This window comes from Bos grunniens, chromosome 24 (assembly GCF_055505025.1).
Source record: "Bos grunniens cultivar Pamir isolate PY7600 chromosome 24, Bosgru_T2T1.0, whole genome shotgun sequence".
Classification (NCBI taxonomy): domain Eukaryota; kingdom Metazoa; phylum Chordata; class Mammalia; order Artiodactyla; family Bovidae; genus Bos; species Bos grunniens.
The window spans coordinates 3,355,196-3,368,872 of NC_141188.1; the positions used below are offsets into that span (position 1 = coordinate 3,355,196).

At 43.9% G+C, this 13,677-nt stretch overlaps 1 pseudogene; it reads right to left on the bottom strand.

The window, feature by feature from the left end:
- Window positions 1-4,602: 4,602 nt before the first annotated feature.
- LOC147345831 (ubiquitin-conjugating enzyme E2 D3-like) lies at window positions 4,603-5,142 on the bottom strand (annotated as a pseudogene).
- Between the last annotated feature and the right edge of the window lie 8,535 nt (window positions 5,143-13,677).

A 13,677-nucleotide genomic window follows, 5' to 3' on the forward strand; every position in this document is an offset into this window, starting at 1 on the left:
AGTCAGACACGACTGAGCGACTTCACGCGCATGCATTTACAATGGGGTAGGATAACTTTGTTGTGCACAGTTCTTGGGCTGGTTCTCCTTCCTGTAGCATCTGAAATCAGCCGTGGTGCACAGCGCAGCTCAGAGCAGGCATGCTGGTCCAAGGGGCTGAGCCAAGAAATGCAGAAAATGGCTTCACTGGAAAGGCTTCAGAAGCAGCGGCAGCGACAGCGACAGCCCGGAGAGAAGGCAGGCGTGGTGCCTGCTCCCCTCTGACAACTGGGGCGCAGACACTCGGGGATGTGGGACTTGGGGCAGATGTGTGTGTCTGCAGCAGGGAATTCTCAGGCTGAAAGCAAAATTGGCAGGCTTAGCAAATGAGGGCCATTGTTTCTAAATATCAGATGATGTTTGTTTGAATTCAGGAGGAAACATGCCAGCCTTTGAGAACCATTCAACATGTAGAACACAGCACCGGTGGGACGCCATGGAGGCAGAGAGCCTCTGCTCAAGACTTGCGTGGGATCGGGGGATGCCAGAGACCCCGGGAAGTTCCTAGTGATGCAGCAGAGAGTGCTAGTTGGCAGGCGTGTGTGTGTGTGTGTGTGTGAGTGAGAGAGAGAGTCTAATTCTATGGGCCTTAGTAACTTACATAGATAATGTTTTTATGTTATTTAAAATTTAGAATTACTGGACTACGTATAAAGTACATATTACTATATCTTTTATGTTTCATATGTTACATACATACACACATAGCTGGTAAATCTCATATATGTATGATACATACATATATGCATGCATGCGTGTATGTAATACTCACAAATGTATATGTAATACTCTAATTCTATGGCATTAATAAGTGACAGATAACATTTTTGTGTCACTCAAAATTTAGTATTACTACGCCATATATATAAAATACATACTGTATGTTTTACGTATTATATATTACCTTTATAAACATATATCTACTAAATCTCATGTATGTGTGATACATACATATAATGTGCATGTGTATCATATGCGTATGGAATTTGCCAGACTTAACACCCATGAGCTGTTTCCCCTCCTCAGTGTCTGCAGGCAATCTGTATCAATATCTGCTTTGATGCATATGAGGAGGCCGTAAGTCCCACGCATGTTACGCTTGTCACTGCAATGTCATGGCAGTGACGCTGCAGAAGAACTATGCATAGGGCAGACAGGAACCCACGTGCTGTGGCCGAAAGAAATCACCAGCTACCTGGTGGAATTGAAAGGAATTTGGTTGTGAAATAGACACTAACGTCAGCACAGCCACAAAGCCAACAGGAACCCAGAATCTCCTGTTCATCAGGCTTTATCCCGACGTACACGGCACGCTTCTATGTGAATGAAAGAGCAACTGTGCTTCAATACACTTATACTCCACTCATCTCCCCATCGCCCCAGGATTTCACCTTAGAAAAAGGAAAAATATAATATTTGGCAGTAAGATTGTTCTTCCGTGTGAGTTACCACTACATTTGCAAAAGGCAAGCACCTGACCATTTGGGAAGCCCCTCTGCTGAGGGCCTTCTTGCCCCACGACCTGAGAGAAGACACCCCACGCCCTGCTTTGTCCTCTGCCCTTACCGAGCTACAGTCATGACTCTCACATCGGCTGTGGGTACAAACGAGACAGTCGAGGGCACCCAAGATCTCTGTGTAGACGCTGCCTCTGGAACAAGCACAGACGGTCCCGATGCCAGGACCACTGCAGACCCCACGGTAAATGCAGCGACCGCACAGCACAGCATGCCCGCTTGCTATGTGTGTACCGCTGACACGACTCCTACGAGTGCCCTCCTCGAGGGGATATCAGGGTGCACGCGGCTCACAGACACCCTGATCGTTTCCACTAACCCCCGGATAACAGCCGCCCCGTCACAGGCAGCTCAGGCAGCAGCCCCGCAGCAGGACCCTTGGGAGAATCATGCTCACGAGGGAAAATGTTAGCAAAGGTTAAGCAATCACTCTTCAGAACCACCTGAGTCTTCGTCCTTACCGGTTACAAAACCTCAGAAGATGACCCAGGCCTGCACCCAGGCAGCCTCGAGGAACAAGGCAGGCGATCTTACACAGGGAGCACGCCTTTAATTTCACACTCAGCTCCAGACTGGTGTCCAGACAGGGTGCTTCTCTGGAGCAAACACCTACAACCACCTATGAATATACAGCAAGGCTGCCGTATACCTTGATTGATCATTGGTGCATGTTACGTAAACCAAGGTGGATATTGCTCACTGAAAAAGCAAAGACGACCCTTGAAGTCCCAGAAAAGTTGTATTTGCAGTAACTCTACATAAAGTCATTTAAACCTCAACAGTAACCTATTTGAATATAGTGATAACAGATGTTCCAAAGTATAGGAAAGCATTACCCAGAACGTTACAGAAAAAAAAAAGGTTTCTATTAGAACATTTTTTTTAAAGATGCACTATGAAAGAATGGTGTTATTATTTTATTTTAGCTAAGAAACTTGGAAGAGAGACTTACCCAGACATGAGCAACACACTGGGAACAAGTGTGTGTGGTGTTTGTGTATGCACACAAATTTGTGTTTACATTTTGCCTTACGCAATGCAAAACCAGGGACATTACTTCTGTTTGGGGAATTTGGGGCATGGATTACTCACAACAGGAAGAACGGGTCAGGAGTGCCTTCATGTGATCAATGTTTTCAGTTCGGTTCAGTCGCTCAGTCATGTCCGACTCTGTGACCCCATGGACTGCAGCACAACAGGCTTCCCTGGCCATCACCAACCCCCAGAGCTTACTCAAACTCATGTCCATCGCGTCAGTGATGCCATCCAACCATCTCATCCTCTGTCATCCTCTTCTCTTCCTGCCCCCAATCCCTCCAAGCATCAGGGTCTTTTCCAATGAGTCAGTTCTTCACATCAAGCCAAAGTATTGAAGTCTCAGCTTCAGCATCAGTCCTTCCAATGAATATTCAGGGCTGATTTCTTTTAGGATGGACTGGTTTTATCTCCTTGCAGTCCAAGGGACTCTCAAGAGTCTTCTCCAACACCACAGTTCAAAAGCATCAATTCTTTGGTGCTCAGCTTTCTTTATAGTCCAACTCTCACATCCATACATGACTACTGGAAAAACCACAGCTTTGACTAGACTGACCTTTGTTGGCAAAGTAATGTCTCTGTGTTTTAATATGCTGGCTATGTTGGTCATAGCTTTTCTTCTAAGGAGCAAGCGTCTTTTAACTTCATGGCTGCAGTCACCATCTGGAGTGATTTTGGAGCCCCCCCAAAATAAAGTCTGACACTGTTTTCACTGTTTCCCCATCTATTTCCCATGAAGTGATGGGGCCAGATGCTATGATCTTCATTTTCTGAATGTTGAGTTTTAAGCCAAATTTTTCACTCTCCTCTTTGACTTTCATCAAGAGGCTCTTTAGTTCTTCTTTGCTTTCTGCCATAAGGGTGGTGTCATCTGCATATCTGAGGTTATTGATATTTCTCCCAGCAATCTTGATTCCAGCTTGTGCTTCATCCAGCCCAGCATTTCTCTTGATATACTCTGCATATAAGTTAAATAAACATGGTGACAATATACAACCTTGACATACTCCTTTCCTGATTTGGAACCAGTCTGTTGTTCCATGTCCAGTTCTAACTGTTGCTTCCTGACCTGCATACAGATTTCTCAAGAGGCAGGTCAGGTGGTCTGGTATTCCCATCTCTTGAAGAATTTTCCACAGTTTGTTGTGATCCACACAGTCAATGTTTTAGCTCATGATTATTCTACAGGCATTTTTCACAGCTGTAAAAAAGAAGCCCCATGAGGCTCTCTCATATTGTAAATAAATAATTGACAATAACATGTATATTATATAATTGATGTTTTTAAGGAGAATGCTTGTACAAGCGATACAATTGCTTGAATCAAAAACTCCATGAAGACCAGCCTCAGTGCCGTTGGGTGGATGGTTTTCTATATCAGAAGCATTTGGTGGATCCTGAGCCACGACCCAAAGCACAAACAGCTTAAAACTTTAAAAACTCTCTTAAGTATCTAAGTGAAGCAAGTCAGAAAGACAGATACCATAGGACGTTGCTTATACGCAAAATCTAACACACGACTCAGGTCAGTTTCTCGACGAAACGGATACAGACTCAGACACAGAGAACAGGCTTGCGGCTGCCAGGGGTGGGGGTGGGGAGGGACGGGTTGTTGGTTTGGGTTAGCAGGTGCAGAAGTGGTATACAGAGAATGGGCAAACCACCAGGTCCTACTATAGAGCACGGGACTGTATTCAACATCCTGGGATAAACCATCACAGAAAGGAATATGAAAAAGAATCCCTGTGCAGGACAGCAGCGAGTAACACAACACTGGAAATCAACATTACGTCAATAAAACAAACTAAAAAATAACAGATCATAATAAATTGGTGTAGGTTCTTGAGTCAGCTTCTGGTAATCGGCAACTGCATATTTTGTAGGAAGTATAACAGAATATGGCATTATAGTTTTATAAATTACCACGTACTTAAGACAATACACACATTTTTAACAGTAATTTCAAGCTTATTCCAGCTATAACATAGGTTACTCTGACTTTAAGGCAGCATCACAGGGCATATGTCTGAGTCCATTCTCAAGACATTCTGTTGTACTTATCTCTGCTTTAAAGACCCCTGAAGCCTCTGGCACTAGGGGGTCATTTGGGCCTGGATCACATAGCCGTGAACAAATGGATAGAAGAACCTTAGAAACACTGTGATTGCAGGAAAGTGAAACTGTTCGTTGCTCAGTGGTGGCTGACTCTGTGTGACCCCATGGACTGTAGGCTGTCCATGGGACTCTCTAGACAAGAATACTGAAGTGGGTAGTCATTCCTCTCCCCAGGGGATCTTCCTGACCCAGGGATCGAACCCAGCTCTCCAGCATCTCCTGCACTGGCAGGCAGATTCTTTAGCATCTGAGCACCAAAGAAGCCCTATATAAAGCTGTCATTACTGTTTATATTCGGATGATAAATTCTTGTAGTAAATGCAACCTTAGATGGTTTGAAGGGACAGTCTGTAGGAAAATTGATTGTTAAAAAGAATACACCACCTTGACACGGGCTGTCACTGGGTCCCGTGATTGTGGCATGCCAGTGAGACATACCACCCCAGCTGGACCTGCAGAACCTTGTGCTGGTGGGAACAAGACAGTGCTTCATCGCTTTACTATGATGTGCAAACAGCCACAAGATGCCTGAATTTCTCAGTGACACTGATCCATGTTGGAAAATGTGAGCACTGCTTATTTTTCATACAATTATGAACAGAATATTTGGAACCTAAGCATATTTTGGCAATTTTCTTTTAAAAGCTATCAAAGGGTACATACGCAACACTGTGAAACACTGAGTTCTTTTGATTAAAGAATTTCTAAAATAATATTGAAGTAAAAATTATTTAGCACATCTTTACTAAAGGTAATATACAAACACTTCAGTTTTTAAAGTCAACCTTCTAATTATTTCTATTTGCACCAATAAAATATTTGGGTTATCTGATGTGAACAGACAGCTCATTGGAAAAGTCCCTGATGCTGGGAAAGATTGAGGGCAAAAGGAGAAGAGGGCCTCAGAGGATGAAATGGCTGGATGGCATCACTGATGCAACGAACACGAATTTGGGCAAACTCTGGGAGATGGGCACAGAGAGGCCTGGCACGTTGCAGTCCATGGGGTTGCAAAGGGTCAGACACAACTGGACGACCTAACAACAACAGTATAAACCTATATTCTACACAAACATAAATATATATAAATAGGTATTTAGCCCATTATCGGAGAAGGCGATGGCACCCCACTCCAGTACTCTTGCCTGGAAAATCTCATGGGCAGAGGAGCCTGGTGGGCTGCAGTCCATGGGGTCCCGAAGAGTCGGACACGACTGAGCGACTTCACTTTGACTTTTCACTTTCATGCATTGGAGAAGGAAATGACAACCCACCCCAGTGTTCTTGCCTGGAGAATCCCAGGGACGCGGGAGCCTGGTGGTCTGCCATCTATGGGGTCGCACAGAGTCGGACATGACTAAGCAACTTAGCAGCAGCAGTAGCAGCCCTTATATGTATAAAATAAATGTATAACTCATTTATGTGTATAAAATACATGTATATGTATCCAATATATGTATAAAAGCCATTTTCAGGAGAAAAATATAGTATGAGTTTCTCAAATCATCTTAAGTAAAATTTTAAAGTCTAGACTGTTACTTTTCAGAAATAAACAGAGAATAAGAGGTAAAAACCTCCCCATAAAAATCGAGGGAGTTCCCTGGGGGTCTAGTGTTTAGGACTCAGAGCTTTTACCACTGTGGCCCCAGGTTCAATACCTGGTCAGGGAACTAAGATCCCACAAGCTGAGAGGCAAAAAAGAAAAAAAAAAAAAGGTTAAAAATCTAAGGAGAAACACCTCCCTGCGCCGCTAAATAAAAGCCTGTGGAGGAGACATGGAGTCCGGGGGCAGGCAGGATGGACCTGGAGGGGGAGACGCCAGTGTGCCTGGAAACGCCGTCCTCTGAAGGAACCGAGACCGAAGCGTGGTGGCTGCCTTGCGGCGCCGGGGCAGACGCGCGCTCGGAAAGACAGGGCCTGACCCAGTCGGGGAGAGCCGCTCTGACGCCGCCCTTCCCGCCCGCATCCCGGGGGACGCACCGCCATCTAGCGGCCGCGGGCCGACTCCTGCCCCCGGGTTCTCCCGGGGCCTCGGCGCCTTGCTCTGCAGGAGGAGCCACGGCCAGGCGGTGCGGGAGGGTTGAGGTCACAACACTGGAAGGAAAATGAAGTTGGAATTAGCCCTCCGGAGATTTCGCTTCTGAAAAACAGCCATCCAAAGCGCCCAGCACCTATAAAAAATGTTCCGGAAATGATAAAATGCTCCCGATTTAAACATTTATTTCTGCTGGTTTGCGTCCTTTCATGTTTAGAGTACATGGAGAAAAGCCTTTTTGTCCACGTAGCTTAACAGGTAGTATTTCCTAGCTTTTCCCTGGGAATTTAAAATACATGGTCACGGTCATGTTGATAACTCATACCGAAGCACTTTCCAAACCAGTGTAAAACTCTGCACATTGCAAATAGTAGAAAAAGAAAAAAATGTGTATATCAGAACTGCTTTTTCCAATTTCAAACCCATGAGGTTTTTTTAAGGTCATCTAAGATGGCCACTGATGCTGAAGCTGAAACTTTGGTGAAGAGTTGACTCATTGGAAAAGACCCTGATGTTGGGAGGGATTGGGGGCAGGAGGAGAAGGGGACGACAGAGGATGAGATGGCTGGATGGCATCACCAACTAGATGGACATGAGTTCGGGTAAACTCCAGGAGCTGATGATGGACAGGGAGGCCTGGCATGCTGTGATTCATGGGGTTGCAAAGAGTCGGACACGACTGAGCAACTGAACTGAACTGAACTGAACTGAAGATGGCAACCTGATGTGAAGAACTGACTCGTTTGAAAAGACCCTGATGCTAGGGAAGATTGAAGGCAGGAGGAGAAGGGGACGACAGAGGATGAGATGGTTGGATGGCATAACTGACTCAATGGCCATGAGTTTGAGTAAACTCTGGGAGTTGGTGATGGACATGGAGGTTAGTGTGCTGCAGTCAGTGGGGTCGCAGAGAGTTAGACACGACTAAGCAACTGAACTGAATTGAAGATTGATGAAAGGGTTTCAATCAGAATAGTACTTTTTTAACATTTAAAAAAAATTCTCAAATCTTTAACAGAGCTAAAGTGTTAACATTAGATATGTATATTGCTATCTATAAATATTTATATGAAGGCAGAGAGATGGCAAAGAAATCACAACACTTTAATAATTACTTTAAATATCCTTTAAAATATAGCTTCTTCTTTTTTCTTTCTACATTTTTTTTTTTTTTTTTTTTTTAGTTTATTTTGGCTGTTCTGTGCTGCATGGGGGATCCTAATTCCCCAACCAGGGATCAAGCCTGGACCCCTGCAGTGGAAGCAGAGCATCCTAACTACTGGACGGTCAGAGAAGTCCCTCTTATTTTTATTTATTTTTTAAATTTTTACTGGACTATATCAGGCCTTAGGAGAAATTGAACCAATTTTCAAACATTTACTAATACATTTTTACTTACAGCAATAGTTTTTGTAACAGTGATAAGGAAGAAAACTTACTTGTCTTACTAATTATATAATATCAGTTCTGTCAATGACTTTTGGGATGAAAGAAACCTAATACTGTTTTCCAAAGCTGTCAGTGGTCTCATTTGCTTTCTCTCAAAACTTCTGTGGGTGTTCACTACTGGGGAACTTCCTTTGTGTATACAGTTAGCAGGGGCCTGATGTGTTTATACACAATGTGTGTAGTTTATCTCCCTTTCCTAAAAAATTATTCTCACAAGTAAACCACTGACTTTGTTTTTTAAAAACAAGGGCAACTGCCTTTTCTACCAATGGCAGCTGAGCAGGACCCTCAGGTTTCTGGGGTTGGCTGACCCGAGTTCCAGGTACACACTGTCTCTGGTTCACTTCCCCTTCCGAGAGGCGTGAAGGCAGGAGGACAATTCATTACAGATGATGAAGCGAATTCAGATTAGACAAAAACACTACCACCACACGCCCCCACCTTCCTACATGTGATTCTTTTACATTTAAATATGTTTAGCAATATCTCTTGTGCATTTAAAACAATACTTCAACTTTTCCCAGGAAACTTGAAAATTCATTTTTGTATTGTTGACATTGAAATTTCAAGCATACGTCTGCCTATGAGAAAAGTCAAATCGACAAGCACTTAGTAAACTGTGCTGTCTCAGTACTGAAATCACAAAGTATTTTTTTTTCATTTGTTTATTCTTCTCCCAACACTTTTGTATGTTCCTATCACTTTCTCTCTTTAAAAGACAAATACGACCACTGGTATTTTGAAATTGCTAAGTAAAACTTGTTCAATGTTAGATTTTCATGAATATTGAATCCAAGGTTATTAAGATCTGGAACAGACACATTGCAGCTAATAAAGTCAGGTGAAAATCAGAGAGCTGTTGAAAGAAGAGATCATTGACTGGAGGTGGTGACCAAGAAGCTTATTTTCTAATAAGCAGGAGGTATTTTGAATGCCCCAGTTCTGCCAACCTGAGGACTGATTCGATTTTACTAATATGTCAAAGGGATGCTCTCCACCAGCACAGAACAGGCAGCCTTCAGTTCTGTAGCAACAATGACAATCACAGCCAGCAACCAGCCCTGCTGGCCTAAGCGTCACCCAAGGGCTTCCTCAGCAAGCCGCAGGCAGCAGCCCGACTGACGGGAGCAGGGCTGACTCTGCCCCCAGGATGGCCCCGCCAGAACCATCTTCTCAGGTAAAAGGAAGCCAGGTGCCCCTGCCCTCTCCTCGCTTCCACTCGCAGGGGCAGCCCTGGACGGTGGTGGGCACGTCATACCCTCATGAGGAAATGGTTGACAGTATAACCCAGCCAGCTGATTGATATGCCAATGTGCTTTTAGACTCAAAATATAACCCACGGGGATGGCAGAAGCCCTAGGTATTGTCAGACGATTATGTTGAAACAGAGCTGTGTGAATTCTAAAAAACTTGGCTGGCGCTCAGCTCCGTCGCTAGCTATGGACAAAACACAACCCAGACAAGCCATTAAAAACACATAAATGTAATGGTTTTGGTACTCATCTTGCATGCTTAGTTAAGAGTGAAAATTCAGCAGACCTCTCAGCAATACAAACTCCCTGCCACATTTCTGATGGCAGAGGAAGTCCATTTTAGTTTGCATGTCGCCCAAGAAGAAGATTAAAATCCCAATTTTCCCCTCATCAAATTTAGATTGTGTATGTTATCAAGGAGTGTAATTTTGCTTTCTTTTATATTTCGGAGAACGTGAGAGCCAGCACCCGCACAGAGAGCCAGCCCGGTCGTGGCTCCAGTCTTGAGGCCCACTCTTAGAGGGAGGGGTTGGGAGCCCGGCTCACAGGCTAGCCCCCTTCAGAAGTTTGCCCTGAGGATCCACAGTGAGGGTTAGGAAGCCCCTCCGAGCGTCTCTGGTTCAGGCGGGGTCTCAGGGACGGGCAGCTCCTTCAGATTTTGAGGAAGAGATGCCTGTTTCTTGACTAGGCCCTGTCCCTTGTGGCTCCCCTGGGTCCTGACACTCAAAACGGTTCACATTTCTTCTGTGAGGGGCCAGATATCAGATATTTCAGGCTTTACAGGTCATGTGGTCTCTGTCACAGCTACTCATTTCTGCCCTCCTGGAATGCAAGCAGCCACAGATCAGAGCCCCCGAGCGAGGCGGCTGGGACCCCCAAACCTCTGAAGTGGGCTAGCCTGTGAGCCAGGTGAATCTGCTCTTACGAGGGTGGCTGGTGAGCTGGGCGTGGCTGAAGGGCCCTCGCATTCCCCCTTGGTCAGGATAGTCCATCCCAGTGCGTCAGGCCTTGAATCAGCCACGTGTCTTGACTTTTGTTTTGGAAAACATGGTCCCAGAATTACAGAACCAAGGGTTTCCACAGTCGTCCTCATCTTTGAATTTTTTTTCCGTAAGTAAAACTTGAATATCCTATATACTCTTGGCAGTAAGGAAAACATGGAACACTTATTTGGATAGAGAAATGGAAATTCTTACCTTTAAAAATTGTCTACACGTACAGCGTCTCTTTATCTCTCTCTCTTTTTTGCTTGGTTTACATTCCAACTCTCTAGATATGTTAGGTTGAAAATCTAGATTCAAGAATGAGACACCGAAATCAGTAATGGCAAAGGGACACCTTCCTGTCTGATCACATCAGGATCGCTGATGCCAGGGAGGACCTCACTGCTCTGAGTCCCTTTAGCAGATTTGCTGAGGTCACAAAACACAATGGTGGAGTTTTAGACACGTGTTTGTCTTTGAAAGCAAAGCTGTGTTTGAACAACTCCCTTCATGTGAGAAATTTCAGTTCAAATGCCCAAGATGCAGACCTTCTAAGACCATCCCTACAGAAGCAGGCCTGTGAGCCTGCCTAGCTCAGCGCCCTGCAGCCCTTGCTGAAGAAGCTGTTCTGGAAGCACCCTCATCGTCACCTTCTCTCCTGTATGTCCTTTCTTTGCTCCTTCCAGCCTCTCAGTCTTCCTGGGAATTTGATTATGGATTCTGCCAGTCTTTTACACTCTGACTCATACTCATTTCTGATTCATACTGAAAATCATCAGAGCTGATAAGTAACAGTTTAAATATCATGTCGAAAGGAGGACATTGAAGGAAAAAATGTACAACATCTTGAGCAAAAAAAAACCCATTATTTTTTCTTGAATTTTCACAGGGTATCAATCTTAAGTATTTAATAAATAGATGGCATACATATAAATGTAGACATATGCATATATTTGTAATTAGATTCTGTAATGTGTGTACTTAAGACAAACGTATTTGCTCTCCTTATCTGTGTCCTATTTTATCTTTTAGTTGGAGGCTGTTTAATAATAAGAAAAGTAAACAAATAAAAAAGCGAATAAATAAAGTGTTTTTCAGGGTCAGCTATTTTTCTCATCTTAGTGCATGCAGTACTGTACATTTGGTAGTACTTATTTAATGCTTCTAATTAAGTGGAATGCTTTTGCTAATTCTGAATCTTCATTTACTGTAATTGTGGGCCTAAACACTCCCAGTAGGATTCCTTCCGAGATGGTTTTAAATTCACTGTGATTGTGCACATGGGTGGCTGCAGGAATAACCTGTTTAATTCCTCAGCCGTGCAGGCTCGGCACAAAGTTGAGCCATTTCCATAAGCGCGCCTTCTCTCTCTGGAGGCAGTTCTTTGACACATCAAATGAACGCTCTCTTTCCCCAGTAAACACGAAACACTTGCACTTCAGTCCCCGCGTCGCTGCACGTCTATGCGGAAACTTCTGCGGAGACCCACTAGCGTTGCTCTGGTCGCATCCCTCTTACCGCCAGAGGTGAGAAGGAAGCGAGCTGTCTGACCTTCATGGTGCCCTGCGCCCCCTGGCGGGGAAGTGTGCTGGTCCCCCAAGTGTTTCTCCAGGACTCACAGTCACTTCCTCTTTACACAACTCCTGAGGCTCTGCCAATCCAGAGCTAAAGATACTTCGTAATTAAAAAGTTAATTTTCAATAAAGTTTTGTGACCCATTTTGCAATTCTCCTCTAGCTTTGGAGAGTTCTCGGTCTACGAGTTGACCAACCACTCTCTACTGGGCGGGAAAGAACTCCTTAGTAGGAGTGATCCAGCCTGTGAGCCGGCCAAGCTCAACCTGGTGTGAGAAAGATTTCCTCTATGCAGGACACTGATTAGAAAGAAGTAGAGACAGTCAAGCAGAGAAGTTCTGGGACAGATAGGTAAGTGACACTCAAGAAATAGCACAGGGTCGGCAATTCCTGCAAGCTGGGAAACTTCCCTGGGAGATACCAGGGATGACCCCTCAAAAGCCAGGAGAGCTTTGAAAAAAGAGCGAGAGGGAAGGAAAAAGCGGGTAATGGCCCGCAGAAGCATGAAAAACAAAGACTCTGCATAAATGGACCCCCATTCAAGAGAAACAGAACATATAAGTAAATAAATAGGAGATATTTGCAGAAGAATGCCCGAAAGGCCATAAACTAAAATAATAGATATGCTTGTCCCTTGCTGTTAAGTTTATGGGTGGTTTCTAGTTCTTCATTTGCTTCTGTGCTTTCTCCATTTTCAACAACAGATGCATTCATTTGATGTTTTTGTAAGAAAAGATGTGTAAGTAATGTAAAATTCCAGTATTTAAAACAAATATTTAAAACAAGTACTGGTAACAAAAACAGCAAAAAACATAAGGCGTTAAAAAGAAAATACACAACTCCAAATTTAATCTATTTTATGTAAATGTCACATAATTAGTATACAAGTCAGTGGACTGGAAGGTGGTTCAATAGCTATTTTGAATCCAATTGGTTATCTTTGTGAAAAAAGTTAAATCCTTGCCTTGCATCATCCTCTAAAATAACGTCCTTGCAGATTAAAAATTAAGGCTGAGAAATAACATTATGCAGGAAAAAAGGAAATATCTGATGCACAGATAAATATGGAAAAGTTTTAAATGCATAATGGGGAAGGGAGTATAAAAGCAAATAAGATAGGCCCCCATAGCGTAGTCAATTTAAAATCCTTGTCTTCAAGCATAAATAAAATGTGAAGTTTACCAAGGGCCTGTTGTATGTGCTCAGTCATGTCTGACTCTTTGTGACCCCATAGACTGTAGCCTACGAGGCTCCTCTGTCCATGGGATTCTCCAGGCAGGAGTACTGGAGTGGGCTGCCATATCCTCCTCCATCTTCCTGACCCAGGGGTTGAATCTGTGTCTCTTGAATCTCCTGCATTGGCAGGTAGATTCTTTAGCACCAGCACCACCTGGGAAGAAATTAGGGAATAGATACAAATTTTAGTCTATATGATAGATGAAAGGTTACTATTTACATTTTTGAAAACCAATCATCAGGATAAGAATAAATAGCAAAATGAGTAAGACACTGAGACAATCAGAAGGATGTGATAAAAGAGATGTGTGTATGTGTTCTCCATCATTCCCCATCTTTGTCTCAGTCCCAGCGGTACAGGTAACCATAAGCATTTCTCACTTCGGGTTATCTGATGCCCAGTCCTGCAGTCTCCTCCCCTTAGATGGATGTAGCTCGCTC